Here is a 15,750-nt window from a genome sequence, read left to right on the forward strand (position 1 = left end):
AGAAGTTCTAGAAACAACCCTCCTTCCCCAATATAATAATGCCCTTGAACATATGTTTAGGGGATTAATAGTCTACAGATTTTTTTTTCTTATTTGCAATTTTGAGTCAGGCTGCCTAATGTGTTGGTGCCATATACAGATCAAAATAACAATACTTGTTGCAATATGGATTCAAAGATTTCTTCCAATAACTCTTAACCTTCAGGGGTTTGAAAACCCCAGTGTAGACAAAGACACATTATGCTTGAGGCATTCTAACCATGCATCTTTTCATTTCTTAAAAATTTTATTTGCCTTTTTGCGTAAAAAGAAAAAATAATTTTAAATATATTTTTTTAAGTGATGGTGATTTTTTTCTTCTAAGAAAACCACAGCATCTGTACACTTGTTAGATAGAGAGAAACCTCTCTATCACAGCTTTGAGTAATTTCCTCAACAATAATTGCTCAATAGACCTCTTTACCAACAACAGGAAATTCCCCTCAAAATCAGAAACATTATTAGTAGCTCTCTGTAGAGATGGATTTGTATTCATATACACGTACACATACAATACTATAATACATATAATTTATGCTTTAGATCAGATAAATTATTACTAAAATGAGTATAAGAATAAAATAGTAGCTACCACCTATTCTTTTTCATTTTTTAAAATAATAGCTTTTTATTTTCAAAATATACTCAAAGATAGTTTTCAACATTCACCCTTGCAAAACCTAGTGTTTCAAATTTTTCTCCCTTCCTTCCCCCCGACTCCCATACAGCAAGTAATCCAGCATATGTTAAACACGTGCAATTCCTCTATATATATTTCCACAATTATCCGGTTGCACAAGAAAAAGCAGATCAAAAAGAAAAAAAATGAGAAAGAAAGAAAAAACAAGCAAAAACAACAAAAAAGGTGAAAACACTATGTTGTGATCCACATTCAGTCTCAGCCGCTTTCTGGATGCATATGGCTCTCTCTACCACAAGTCTATTGGAATTGGTCTGAATCACCTTATTGTGGAAAAGAGCCAAGTCCATCAGATCATCATATAATCATGTTGTTGTGTACAATGTTCTCTTGGTTCTACTCATCATTTCACTTAGCATCAGTTCATGTAAGTCTCTACACAACTTAGAATATTCTAAGGCCTTTTCTGTCTGTCTCCTTCCTCTCTCCATGTAAATGCCTTCTTCAATTCAGCAAAGTTACCTTACTTCTGTTCCGTATATATGTCTTATACATTGATATGTGCATGTTGCCTCTCCATCTATATATAAACTCCTTGAAACCAGGAAATGTACCAATTTTAACTCCCATACATCTAGTGATTGCTACATAGTAGACACTTAATAAAGGCTTGTTGATTGATTCCTTGACATGTTTTTAACATCAAGACCAATGAAAAGGTGACTAAGAATTTCAAGGAAATATTCAGCTCTGTTCAGTGCTGCTTACAAAAGTCATGGGAAGCCAATATCAATAAGTGCTTCTTAAATGCTTATTATATGTCTAAGATTTTATGAGGTTTTGTAAGTTAAGAGAAGTAAATGTAAACTCTATGAAGGCAACATTTTTGTTGTTTTTTTAAACTTTTTTATTTTCAAAACATATGCATAATTTTCAACCTTCACCTTTGTAAAACATTGTGTTCTTAATTTTTTTCTCCCTTCCTTCCCCAACTCCTTCCCCTAGACAGCAAGTAATCCAATATATGATAAACATGTGCAATTCTTTTATAGATATTTCCATAAGTATCATGCTGCACAAGAAAATCAGTTCAAAAAGAAAAAATAGGCAAATAACAACAAAAAAAGTGAAAATATCATGTTGTGATCCATACTCAGTCCCCACAGTTCACTCTCTGGGTATAGATGGCTCTCTCCATAATAACACTATTGGAACTCGTCTGAATCACCTCACCTCAACAACCTTATTGTTGAAAAGAGCCACATTCATCAGAATTGAGTATCTTATAATCTTGTTGTCACAGTGTACAATATTCTCTTGGTTCTGCTCATTTCACTCAGCCTCAGTTCATATAAGTCTCTCCAGGCCTTTCTGAAATCATCCTCCTGGTCATTTCTTACAGAACAATAATATTCCATAACATTCATATACCATAATTTATTCAATCTTTCTCCAACTGATGGGCATCCACTCAGCTTCCAGTTCCTTGTCACTACAAAGAGGTCTGCTATAAATATTTTTGCCCTTGTGGGTCCTTTCCCCTTTTCTATGATCTCTTGTAGATACAGGCCTAATAGACATACTGCTAGATCAAAGATATTCACAGTTGGATAGCCCTTTGGGCATAAGGAACATTGTTTTATTTTTTGTGTCCCTCAGAAATAGAGGCATTTAATAAGTATTTGATGAATAACTCAAGAGTTTAAGCTAATTTCTCACACTCAAGGAGTTTATTTAAAGAGAGAAAAACATTATCTATGAAACAATGTGTGTTAAATTTTGAAGTATCAGCAATAAGGGCAAATGGGTTGCAGATAAGATAGTACTGTACACTGTGTAATTTTAAGGATATCAAGCATAACTTTAAAGAAGAGTAAACAAAATGCATTTCTCTCCCTCTGGAAGACTCTGAGTGCTGAATTTTGTGTTTACTTAGTTGATATGTTTGTTAATTTGGATGAACAATTTAAAAAATTCTCTTTGTGGATGTTGTTAAAAGGGATGGCTTGATGAGTTAGGAAGGTATAGTTTGAAAATAAAGGTGATAAAAAACAAAAAACATCAATACAATTATTTTTTAAAAAGTCTGCTACAACTGAAATGAGCAGAACCAAGAGAACCATTCACAAAGTTGTTGTTTTTGTTGTTGTTGCTGCTACTGTTGAGTGATTTCAATTATATCTGATTCTTTGCGATCCTATTTGGAGTTTTTTGACAGAGATAATAGAGTGGTTTGCCATTTCATTCTCTATCTCATTTTACTGATGAAGAAACAGAGGAAAACCGGGTTATGTGACTTGCCAAAGTTCACACAGATAGTGGGAAGTGGCTAAAGAAATTTTGGCATATGGATACAATCGAATATGATTGCATCATATGAATTTATGTAATGTGCAATTTCAGAGTAAAAAACCTTTTTTATCTAATTTCTTTCTTTTTCTTTTTTATATTTTTCAGGTTTATTTTATTTTACATAACAGCTTTTTATTTTTCAAAATACATGCAAAGATAGGTTTTAACATTTACCTATGTAAAACCTTGTGCTTCATATTTTTCTCCTTCAGAAATATTGAGGGCTGCATGTTTGATTCCTCTGCTTATATTATTTCCAAAAGGAAATCTTCCTAATATAGTTAATAAATTTCTAATATAGCTCTGATCTATTTTTCTCTATGCCAAAATCTTCAATGATTCTCTATTGTCACCCAAATAAAGCACAAACTCTTGTGCTGCTATCAGTAAGACTCTCCTTCATATACTCCCAACCTAACTTTCTAATCTAATCTCAAAACACCCTTCTTTCTATATTCTATATTTGAGACAAACTGGAATATTGTCATTCTGTCTTTTCCTTTCTCTTTAGCTTTGTTCATGCTATCTCCAATACCTATAATGCAATGGACTCCCCTACCTGCTTCTCATTTTTGCATATTGAAGTGTCTTTATTCCTTCAAGCACAAATCTTCCACAAAATCTTGGTGACATTCCTCACACTCCCTTAATCTCTAAAGAAAAAAAGTGGTTTCACCTCAAATATTTTATAGTAGTAAGTACCTTGTCCAATTCCTTTCCTTTATAATTTTCACAATCTTCTTCATATTACACTTGCATTTTTCTTTCCTCTCATTAGCTCATAAGATCAAAGATTTTATCTTTTTTTTCTTTTTTTTTTTTTTTTTTTTTGCTGAGGCAATTGGGGTTAAGTGACTTGCCCAGGGTCACAAAGCTAGTGAACAAGATAAGGTGAGTTCTTTCAAGACAGTGGTGAAAATCGAGTAAGGCTTCATCTATTTCAAAGTTTGAGTAGGCCTGAAGGACTTTAAGCATTAAGTCAAGGGCATACTTAAAAGTGTCTCCTCCCTGTTATCCCCCTAAGGGCATACTTAAGTCCCCTTCTTGTTATCCTCCCTATTTCAACCAAATATAGGCAACTATGTACTTATTGATCAAATTCAATTTCTTGGGTAGTTCCCGAGTTTAGAATGTAAGATCCTCAGCCAATAAGGATGGGGGTCAGTGGTGGGAGGGGAATTTGCGTTAGGGATTAAAAGCGTTGACCCAGCCCCCTATGGTGCGTCCTCCCTTGATTGTCTGCTCAATGAGTGGGATGCCCCATTCTCGCGAGAACATATAATAAACTTTGCTTTGCTTCTAGAGATCTCGCCAGTCTTTTTTATTAAATGGTTTCTGACCCACACACTAGGAACTATTAAGTGTCCGAGGCCACATTTGAACTCAGATCCTCCTGACTTCAGAGATGGTGTTTTATCCGCTGTATCAACTAGCTGCCCCAAAATCAAAGCTTTGAACCTCAAAGGGACCTTATAGGTCATCTAATCTACCTCTCTCAATTTTATAATGAAGGAAACTGAATCTTAAGGAGGTTAAATAACTTGTGCACAAGCTGTACCTAGTACTTACTACCAGAGTTAGGATTAATATATTTCATCTTTTTCTTTCAAAATTTCCCCTTCCTGAGGTAGCTTATAAAATAATTCCTCAGTAGTTTTAAAGTTTCATGGCCTCTAAAACACAGTTGTTCAAGGTTTACTTGGTATATCCCAGCTGCTCTTTCTAATGTTCTGTTCTTAAGTAACAGTTTAATTTCTTCAAAGAGACCAATTGAGATTGAAGTGTTGAGTCAAAATGTAGTGACTGTATATGACAAGTCATGAAAATAGATACAAAATGGCAACAAAACTGCTCAATTTTCCATCTGTTTAGTATCACTTTGGCAGTTCCATGTTAGAATTTGGATTAGATGGTTCAGGTGAATGTCATGGTAAACTTCTAGATTAAACCAATCTCACTTTCAATTTTTGTGAGGTCTTTAAGTGCAAAGTTCATGACATACTCACCAGGATTTAACACAGGGTCTTGAACACTTAATAAATGCTTAATAAAGCATTAACTGATTTATCTTTTGTGGTTTCTGGATCTCATTACTTCACAGTCCCACATTGAATATAAAAGTTAAAATCCAATCAAGACTCAGGAAGAACTATTCATTTCATATTACAAATAACTTATGAGTAGAGCTCAGTAAAGGATGGCAGCATTAAGAAAATCTGTATTAGGATTAATTTTGGAAACCAACACGACTCATTACCTTTATGATGGGATGCCTACATCCACTTGACTCATACACCTACTTAAACAGCATGTGGGGACATCTACATATTCTGACAAGGAACAAGAATAGGTCAGCTGTGTATCTGCAAGATAAAATCAGATCCAGAATGTAGACACAAGAATGATATTTGTGAATCTGTAAGCAGAGGAAGTACTTATTGGTAGATTTCTGGAACTTAAAAGCAATCAGGTTGTTAACAAAAAACCAACAAAACCAACTCTAGGTTCCCAAAAGAATTTCACATACAATCCTGTTTTTGCATCTTCTGACACAAGTGCTCCACAAATATGCAGACCTTCAATATTTCTTGACTAACTTCTTAGATAGACACATTGCAGGTAGATAACCCAAATAGCTGCTCCCTTGGCATTTCACACCTGTAGTTTAAGGAGGGCAAAACAGCCTGAGGCAATAGAAAAGCAGTCAGCAAAATGTGGAGAAAACAATAAAGGGTCTTATAAAGCAGCAGAATAAAGGGGAGAAAGGTTGCAGGGAAAGCCTAGTTGAATGGGTGGCCAGAATAAAAAGGATTGAAAAAAAATTCAGTTAACTGAGTTGTTACTGACACAATTTGCAAAAGCTTTTTTTTTTTTTTTTTTTTTTGGGGGGGGGGGGGGGAGAAAGGGATAACAAAAGCTATTTTGTTTTCAGGTGCTCCTTAGGAAAATTCTTATCTAATCAACAGATTTTAATCAGATCATTCCTAGCAAAAAGTTAAATCTGTTTCTACAAAGTCAAAAACTGCCTGAGGCCTATTTGGACTAACATAAAATTCCACTAGGGCTGCCCATTCAAGCATACCAGTTTCTGAATTAACCCTTAACCAAACATTAAAGTCCAGTTCCGCCAATATGTCACTACTAAGTGATTAATTGCAATTTAAGTAAATTCTCCAACTTAAATGTGTTTTTTAAATAGAAATACCATAGCAGGAAATTTCTTTTTTTTTTGTTTGAAGTAACTCATGCCAAGTAAAAAATGAAAACAGAAATATAGTATTGGATCGAAGACAATCATCTAAAAACACTGATAATACTTATTTCATAACATCATAGATTTAGAGCTAGAAAGGACATTAGAAAGGTCTTAGCCTGCCATTAGAAAGGTCTTAGCCTGCCATTTTACAGATGAGGAAATGAAGTTCCAGAGAGATCATAATCTGCTCAACAGCACACAGGTAGTAATGACAGGTGAAATTTGAGTTACCTTGACTTTAATTTTAAAATGGACTTTTTGATTTCATTAATAAAATGAGAAAATTCACATGCCTGCCGCTCCTCCAAATTCTTACTAATTTACCTGATAGTCAGGTTCCCAACTGCTGAAATTTCAAGCTTTCTACATTTTCCTCAAGGATCTACTTTTCTTCAATACTAGCCTCCATCCTTTACATTCCCTGCCATAGCTCCATATTTCTGATTGCCGGTAGTTTCCCATCCTCTCTCAACTCCACTTCAGTTCTTTTTCTCTCCTTACTTATCATTTCTAGTTAAGCAGTCTCAGCAGTAGTACTGAATTACAAGCATTCATCCACCAGCATAGACCACTGAGAGAACAGGGATAAGGAGCAGAAAAACACCTTTGAATCTACTTAAGAGATCCTATTGCATCTGTCTTCTCTATTAAATTTATCTATTAGGTTTTCCCGCTCTATAATTCCAAATTTCATTTATCTTCAATCTCCACATACTGATTGCATTCCTACTGCCTATAAATCTGTCTACATATGCCTCATTCTCAAAAACACTTGTTCTATCCATCCATCCCAGCTATTTCCCCCTCTCTCTTTTCTTTTAGTTAATCAATCATTAAATGACTGCTTTGTCCCAGGCATTGGTGCTAAACAATGATGATACAAAAAGAGGCAAAAGACAGTCCTTGTCCTCAGGAGTTTATAATCTAATGGAAAAAACAACTTACAAAGAAAATTATTCAAAGCAAGTTAATATAGGATAAATAAAGGGGGAAAAAAGACAGAAGGAAAGGCACTGGAATTAAGAGGAGTTAGGGAAGGCTTCCTAAAGAAGGTGGAATTTATATTGGAACTTAAAGAAAACCAGGAAAGTCAGTAGTCAAAGTAAAAAAGGCCAAGTGTTCTAGCAATGGAGAGCAATCAGAGAAAATGCCTGAGTGTTCATGGATCAGTGTCACTACACTAAATAGTTTACATAGATCATACTTTGAGAACAGCTGCCATACATAGACATCATGAACTCAACATGGTCAAAAGGCCCAGTGTATATCAGGAATCAGGAAGATCTGAGTGCAAGTTTGAGCCTCAAACAATTCTTAGTTATGTGCCCCTTGGCAGTCTTTATTTGCTTTATTTTCCTCAACTATAAAATGGGCATAATAACAGCATTCATTTCACAATTGTGAAAATCAAATGAGATAATATTTGTAAAGCATTTAATACAATGCCTGACATATGGTGATATGTAAATGTGATGTATTATTATTATTATTGAAATATTATCATTTGCAAAATTGCAAACAACAAACATAGAGATAAGTGACCAAACCAAAAAGAGATATGATATGACAACTTCACTCTACTTCTTTGCAGGGAGAAGTCCAAAAATATGGAAACTACATATATATTTAGAGTTTTGGAGGTTTTTTTTTTTTTTTTTATGTATTGAGCATGTTAGGGTTTTTTTTTTTTCTTTTTTCTCTTTTTCTATAAAAATGTTATATGGGTTCTCAGGTAAGGGTGAAAGGTGGAAACACTAGAACAAATTCTGGTGATATAAAAACAAAATATGAAATAAAATATATTTTAAATGAAAGCTGTTGTTATTAACTGAGTGTAAATTAAGTATTTACTATGTGCCAAGTACTTTGCTAAAGCCTATTTTCCAAACAGAAAGCTAAAACATCTTCTATTCTCAAGAAGCTTATTGTAATGAAACAGTCAGCATATACAAATCAAAATATATCAAATAAATACAGAGTATTATATCAAGGGGGAACAGTAGATTAATTTCAAACAATGAGTAACTGTTAAACACTCATAGGACTTTAGAAACTAACACCCTTGAAGACCTCCATTGAGAATAAAAAGGACTAATAAGACTCTTTATCTCAGGCAGTTTGGGATTCTTTTTTCCACCTGTGAATTTATGTCTCATGTTTGTGGTCTCTCAAGGTGAGGGTCTCTTGCAGTCTTTTCCCTCCTGGGGAAAAAATGGCCCAGAGGTTAGCAATGGGAATTTGGGGAAATCGCTATTAATGAAGGAAGCTGCTTATGGTCCATGGGGCTGCATTTTGAGGAATCAGGCTGAAGTTTTTCTCTTTCTTCTGGAGACCTCACTTTCTAATGCTCCTTGATTCCACAGGGACATTACCCCCAGAAATCATAATCTCTCTCCTCCACCTTCAATCTCTGCTTTTTTTTTTACTGGCTCCTTTATATATACCTAAAAGCATATAGATGTTGCCCTACTATGGTGGCTGGTAGGAACAGGATTTTATATATATGTGTGTGTGTGTGTGTGTGTGTGTGTGTTCACATACATAACAAGTATATAAACACATAATATAATATGTATATGCACGCGCGCACACACACACACACATATTTCAATTTCCCTTGTGTTCACTTCTAGATGACAGAAATTGCCTGATTCCTTGGCTTTTTTCATTTTTCATTCTGTAACAAGAACCTGCAACCAAGTCTTTTTGCCAAGGGCCTTTACTGAAAAGTCTCTACTGAAATGACCCCAATGTCCTCATCTATAAAACAAGAGAGTCCATCTATATAATCTCAAAAGATCTTTTCACTTTTAATACTTAAGATAAATTTCACAGACTTAGAAAAGAGTTTAGATTCCAATTGTATCACTTACGCGGGAAAACAGACTTACAAAAGATTTAGATTCAAATTGTCTCATTTACATGGGAAAACTGAGGCCTGGAGAAATCAACTGACTAATTAGCATCATAAGTAGGACTAGAATGCAGGTTTGCTAACTCCCAGTTCCAATGTTCTTTCTAGTATGGATTAGTGCCTTAGCACTTAGTACCTGATTCCTAAAGTCAAAGGTCTTGGGGGTCAGCTAGATGACTGAGTGAATAGAGCACAGGCCCTGGAATCAGGAGTACCAGAGTTAACATTTCCTAGACATTTACTAATTAAGTGACCCTAGGCAAGTCACTTAACCAACTGTCTAGCAGGAGAAAAAAAAAAGAAAAGATCAGTTAAAGTCAATGGCCTTCATAAAAAATAATGAATGTGAAACATACAGGTAAATATAGGAAAGCTTCAGAGATGCCATGTGAAGAAAGAAAAATCAGAGCCATACATATGCCAATACAACTACATCAACATTATCATCATAGCAACAAAATCTAAAGAAATTTATAAAAGGAAATGTTTTTTTTTATTTTATTTTTATTTTTATTTATTTTTTTTTTTATAAAAGGAAATGTTGAGAAGAAAGTGACATACTCATTTTAAAACTTATAAGCAATGGAGTTTGTAATTTTGCATATGATTTTAAAATTTTTAAAAGTATTTTGTCCCAGACAAAAGCTTAAAACATAAGGACCCATCTAGCTAAACACAAAAAGGTTCATTAGCCTCTGGATGATAAAGAATTTTTTGCTACAACAGTCCATGAAACAGAAAAAAATTCTTAGAAATTCTGTTTTGTACAAATCTAGTCCTTTGAATTCTATAACAGCAGGTAGAATTTAAAAATGGGGCAGAGAGCAGTAAGCATATTTTTGGAGCATCGTTAAAGATTAACTTAACTATAAATATTCTAAATATAATATACTTGTTCAGTCACCAACCAGTTGCTATTACTGGAAGAACTAGAGCCCAGAAATGTTGATATTCAGGAGATAAAAGGAATTAAATAGCTCATGAGCTCTCCTTAGAGAGGCAAACAAAGAATCTGATGTACTTGGTTTCATTGTACACCCAAGGACAATAAGAAACATTATGTTATGGAACATTTGGTCATTTTGTCATTTAGTGTTCAGTAATGAACATAAACCAAAAGACCCAAAAGGAAAACAACTTTTTATGTGCTCAGCATCTGCCAAAGAAGATGAGGTAGAAAAATTCTATTAACTTATTGACAACAGCTTCCAAATCAAGTCAACATTTACTACAATTACTTTACCAAGTTGGGATAAAAGTGGACATAAGGGAGAGTGAAAAGTATGTTGGAAACAAGGATCCAAATTTGAGACATGAAAGAGATCATACAAGCTTACAGACTCCTGAGAAGGCCTATAATCTAAAGATTAGTAGAATACAAATTGCTTATAGAGGGAAGTAAATCAATTTTTAAAGTGCCTACTAGATGTCAGGCACTGTATTAACTAAGCACTTTTACAATTATTATTTCGTTTGATCCTTACAACAATCCTATGAGATAGAATCTATTATCATCCTGATTGTACAGTTGAGGAAACTGAGGCAGGGAAAAGTTAAATGATTTGCTCAGGCTCACTCAGCTAGTAAGTATCTGAGGCCATATATGACTCAGGCCCAGTGTTCTATCTACTGCACCACTTAAATGGCTTAAAAGCTAGGGTAGTTTCATTTTTGTCTTTGAATTCCCAGCACTTTGAAGTAATTCTTGGCATATAGTCAATACTTAAATGCTTACTGAATTATTGAATTAAAAAAAATACCCATAGTCTTTGACCCAAAGATTCCATTTCTAGGCATTCTACCACAAGGAAGTCGCTGATAAAAAGAAAGTCCTCATATATGCTAAAATAATTTTCAATTGCAAAGAGCTTTACAAATATTTCATTATTACAACTCTGGGAGATAGATAGTGTTATTATGCCCATTTTACAGATAAAGAACAGAGACAGAGGTGGTGTGACTTGTCCATGATCACACAACTAGTGTCTGAGGCCATATTTGAACTCAAGTTTTTCTGACTCCTGGTTTAGAACTCTGGTATGGGCCCACAAGCATATCAAACTCACTACCAGCAAAACAGAACTCATTAGATTTCTCCAAAACCAGCCTACTTCGTACTTCGTCTCTTCCTGTCAGTTGCCCTGCCATTCCTTCCACCATCGAAGAGTGTGACCCATTCCAGCCTGAGTCACCCATGCCACTTCTTTCTCCTTTAATCCTAGTATTCAACCAATTGCCAGTTCTGGTGAAGGTGATTTATACTATATAACTTATCCAGGGGAGGCACTGGAGACTACTCATACAACTTTTCAAGAGCTGGTTGTTAAAATTTCGGTGTATTTAAATCTTGGAAAATCAATAAATGCTACAAATCAGAGCTTGATTTATTATTATTTTATTGATTGTCTAGATTTTAAAAAGCAATGGAAAAATGTTAATGATTTTAATCTTAAGCATGATACATGATAGATGTTTAAATGTGGTACATGTGTATATGCATATATACACATGTGTACATATGGGTGTGTATATGTGTATGTGCATACACATACACATTGTTGCTTATCCTTCCTTCTTGAAAAGGACCACAGCATCGGGAAAGTGGTACCATGACCTGCAAGTTAATTGGATTTCAGTAACGTGGGGCTGTGAAAAGTCATTCACCTCGGGCTCTCCTCCAGAGCCATCTGAGTCCAGTGACAAAATATGGTGCTGGATGCAGTGGAGGGCAATGTCCATTCAGTGATTAAGGTTAGTAGGAAATGAGACAAATCATGACTTCTTTTACTTAGTCAAAAAAAAAAAAGTCTATCGGAGAGGAAGACTCTCAGGGTTTTGGGCCAAAACAGAAATAATTGCTATTTACATTTACTCTGAGCCATCAAAGATCAAACAATGACTAAGTGAAGCTTGGATTTGAGACCTACTGTCAATGAAAGGCAGAGGATTTTGGGTCTAAGGAAAGATTTTTAAGAAAGAAATCTAGCCCATAAGCCCCAAGATATCTTAGGAGATTTCAGTAATCAAAATGTATATTCCTTTGGGCAAAGCAGCAGTTTGCAGAGCCAATCGCTAAACATTTACCAGCATACTGCTGATTGTATCAATCCTACTCTCTTCACACTAGAATTAAAGCCACTCTAGTCCAACCTGTCATTACCTGAAAATAAAGTCTTCTCCTTACTGGTTTCCTTAGGTCCATTCTTTTCTTTCTCCAAATCATTAGCTATACTGCTACTAAACTTATATTCCTAAAATGCAGATATATTCCTAAAATCCATGACATTCCCTATTGAAAGATTTTCAGAGGTTCCCACTTGCTCACAGGATAAAATACAATTTATTCTATTTTCTATTTAAAGTCCTTTTCAATCTGGTTTTGGCCTATATTAATGCCTAAATTACAAAGATTCTAAAAGAGCTGGGACTAAAAAAAGCTCTCCCAATTCTTTCAACATACTTTTCACAAGACTACATTCCATCACACTACCACTGGCACCACCCAGACCACCTCATGCCGAGACTATTGTAAAATAACCTCCTGGCTACAAGCCCTGCCTCAAGCTTCTCCCTATTCCAGTCCATGTGCCACTGAGCTGGAAAAGTGTCAAGGTTCAGATCTGATGTCAACCCTCAACTCAATAAATTCCAGAAATTCTCTATTAATCTCTAGGAACAAATATAAAATCCTTATTTATTTATTTTTCAGGAGGGAGGTGGGAGGTGCTTAAAATCTTTCATAATATATCTGAATGTAAAATATACTGATTGGATTTTGAACTGAGATTTGACTTTTTTTTTGAAAAGTCATTTGTAATTAACCACACAAACTTGATCATAATAAAAGAATGATTTAGAATTTGAGTTTCAGCAGATAATGCTAAAGTTTGTTCTCCACTCCCTGAGATTTCAGGGGTGTGAGATAGTTCAAATATTTTCAACTAGAGCATATGTGCATAAATTTTTGTGAAAGAAAATGAGCAATGGCATTCAAAATGTTTATACTTGCCAAGTCTTTACAAAATTTGCAAGAATTAATTTAAATACATTATTGCAGGTTTTTAAAACAAATATATTTCTGAGCTAGTCAAAAACATCAGCCAATTCAATTAGCAAAATTGTGTCAAGCTCCTTTCCAGTCTTATAATTCAGACCTTCCCCATTTTACAATGTCCTTTTCAACCCAATGATGTGTGCCTGCTTGCTATTTGAGCACAAAACACTCCATTCTCTGAATTTTAGGAATTTTTACTGGCTATCCTTCATGTTTAGAACACTCTCCTCATCCAATCTTCTAGCTTCCCTGGCTTCTTCCTGGTCCAACCTAAAATCCTGCTACTAGCAACAAGCTCTTCCCAATCCCCCTAGAATTTTAATGCATTTCCTATTGCTTATCTCCGATTTATCTGGTGTGCAGTTTGTACAAAGTTGTCTGTATGTTATCTTCCCCGTTATCCTGGGAGTTTCTTAAGAGCAAGAATGTCATTTCTTTGCATCTCTCCCTTCTCCTCCTCCCCTTCTCCCTAACAGTGCTTAGCACAAAGCCAGTGGGTGATTGTTAAATGTTGATTGACTTACTTTCGGAGTGTTGTTTTCTGGGAATACAAAAGATCAAAAAGCTAATTAGTCCTGGCCCTCAAAAAGTCCTACCACTTATTAATGTTTTGAGATGGCAGCTAGGTGGGGCAGTGGGTCACCTGGAGTCAAGAAGACTCATCTTCCTGGGTTCAAATCTGGCCTCAGACACTTATGAGCTGTGTGACACTGAGCAAATTTGCTTTAAAGCTGGAGAAGGAAATGGCGAATCACTCTAGTATTTTTACCAAGAAAACCCCAGGGTCACAAAGAGCACACAAAACTAAAACTACAGAACATATGGCGTAGAGGGAAAGCTGTGCTAGGTCTCATTCTAATCCCAGGCCTTACTAATGTTTATAGACCAACTTCAAACAAAAAAGATAGCAAAGCAAAAGTAAAGAGCTTTGCATAGCTATAGACCAAAGAGTAGTAGCACAAATCAGGATCCGAGAGCAGAAATGTGAACTCTCTTAACCATAAATCCAGGGTCAGGACTTATAGGAAGGGACAGAAAGGATGTGACTGGGAAGCATACCTAAGGGAACTGAATAAACTAGCAGTGATTTTACCCAATGGTACTTAGTTTGAGGTCTCAATTATACTCATAGTAGTCAAATTTAGACCTACATTTAAGCTAACTGGGCTACTCTGCTGATAGGCTAAACAAAGAGAATGTTGGGTGGGTATGTAGAGTAACCCAAGAGTAGAAAAGACCCAGGGCTGTGGTTCCTGATTAAGAATTAACTCCTTCCCTCCTCCCTCCCCCAGCTTTGGGTACAGATCTCAAAGGGTGACTCTCCAAAATCTAGCAGATAGAGACCATGTCAGAGAGGAGCTAAGCTATTGTGCTATGTATTTTCTTGAAACCAGAAGGCTTCATCTTCACTTTCCCATCATTTTCTACTTTGCCCTGTCCCCTCTCCTCTTGCTCAGAGGAATTTAACCAGGTCAAAATTACTATGGTTTCTGGAAGAACATGCCAATGGGCTTCCTTATTATTCCATTCTTCATCTCCTGGACTTACTAGAACATGACTCCCTTCTCTTCCTACTATTCTCCTATATGCCATTAAAATACAAACTGTTCTATTTTCCGAACTCTAGGAACCCTAATATAAAATATGGTAGGAGGGTGAGTTGAGGCGGAGGAAACAACCTTGAAGGCAGATAAAATAAAAATATTGACATCATTACAATAAGAAAAGGAGTTTGGGTAATAAAGTTGGTTTCTGCCCCCCACTCCTCTAACCTTCCTTCAAATCCAAATTGGTGATTAACTTATTGAAGATCATTATAACTGCCTAGGTTCACTCCCATTATGCTTCACTCTACTCCACTGCTTTTTCTTTAGCAGCAACTTAGAAAGGTGTCCCCTTATTCTCTATACTTTTCCAGTTATAGAATTATAATCGAATTACTATTAATCATGCTACTGGAAAGGGTTTTTTATTCTTTTATGGTTCAACTCACCATCACAATATTCCGAACCACAATATCATCAACCCCAGTCACCAATCTCATCTATGCCTTACTTGTTAGAATGTAAACTTCTTTTAAGGGGGAGGCTATTTGTTCCTCTTATTTTATATTTTTATTCTCAGTGTTTATCATAATTTCGTGTCCCTTATGTTCTTAATGAATTCTTTCATCTATTCATTCATTCATACTATTAGCAAAAAACTATCCCTCTACATATACCTCTCATTATACCTTATTTTCTTGATAATGATATTATCTTCCAAATTCCAGGTCACAGTAATTATAGGAACTAAAAGGACTGTAAGCTAAGTTGTCTGCATGTTGTCTCCCTTATTAGAATGTGTGTTCCTTGAGGACTATCATTGTGTTCTTAGTAACAGTAGTAAGAACTTCATAAAAATTTATTGACCTTCAAATCCAATACTAGATGCTGGGGTTATAAAGACAAAAGTGAAACAATTCCTTCTCTTAAAGAAAAAATCCCTTCCAGGGA

This window comes from Antechinus flavipes, chromosome 2 (genome assembly GCF_016432865.1).
Source record: "Antechinus flavipes isolate AdamAnt ecotype Samford, QLD, Australia chromosome 2, AdamAnt_v2, whole genome shotgun sequence".
Lineage (NCBI taxonomy): Eukaryota > Metazoa > Chordata > Mammalia > Dasyuromorphia > Dasyuridae > Antechinus > Antechinus flavipes.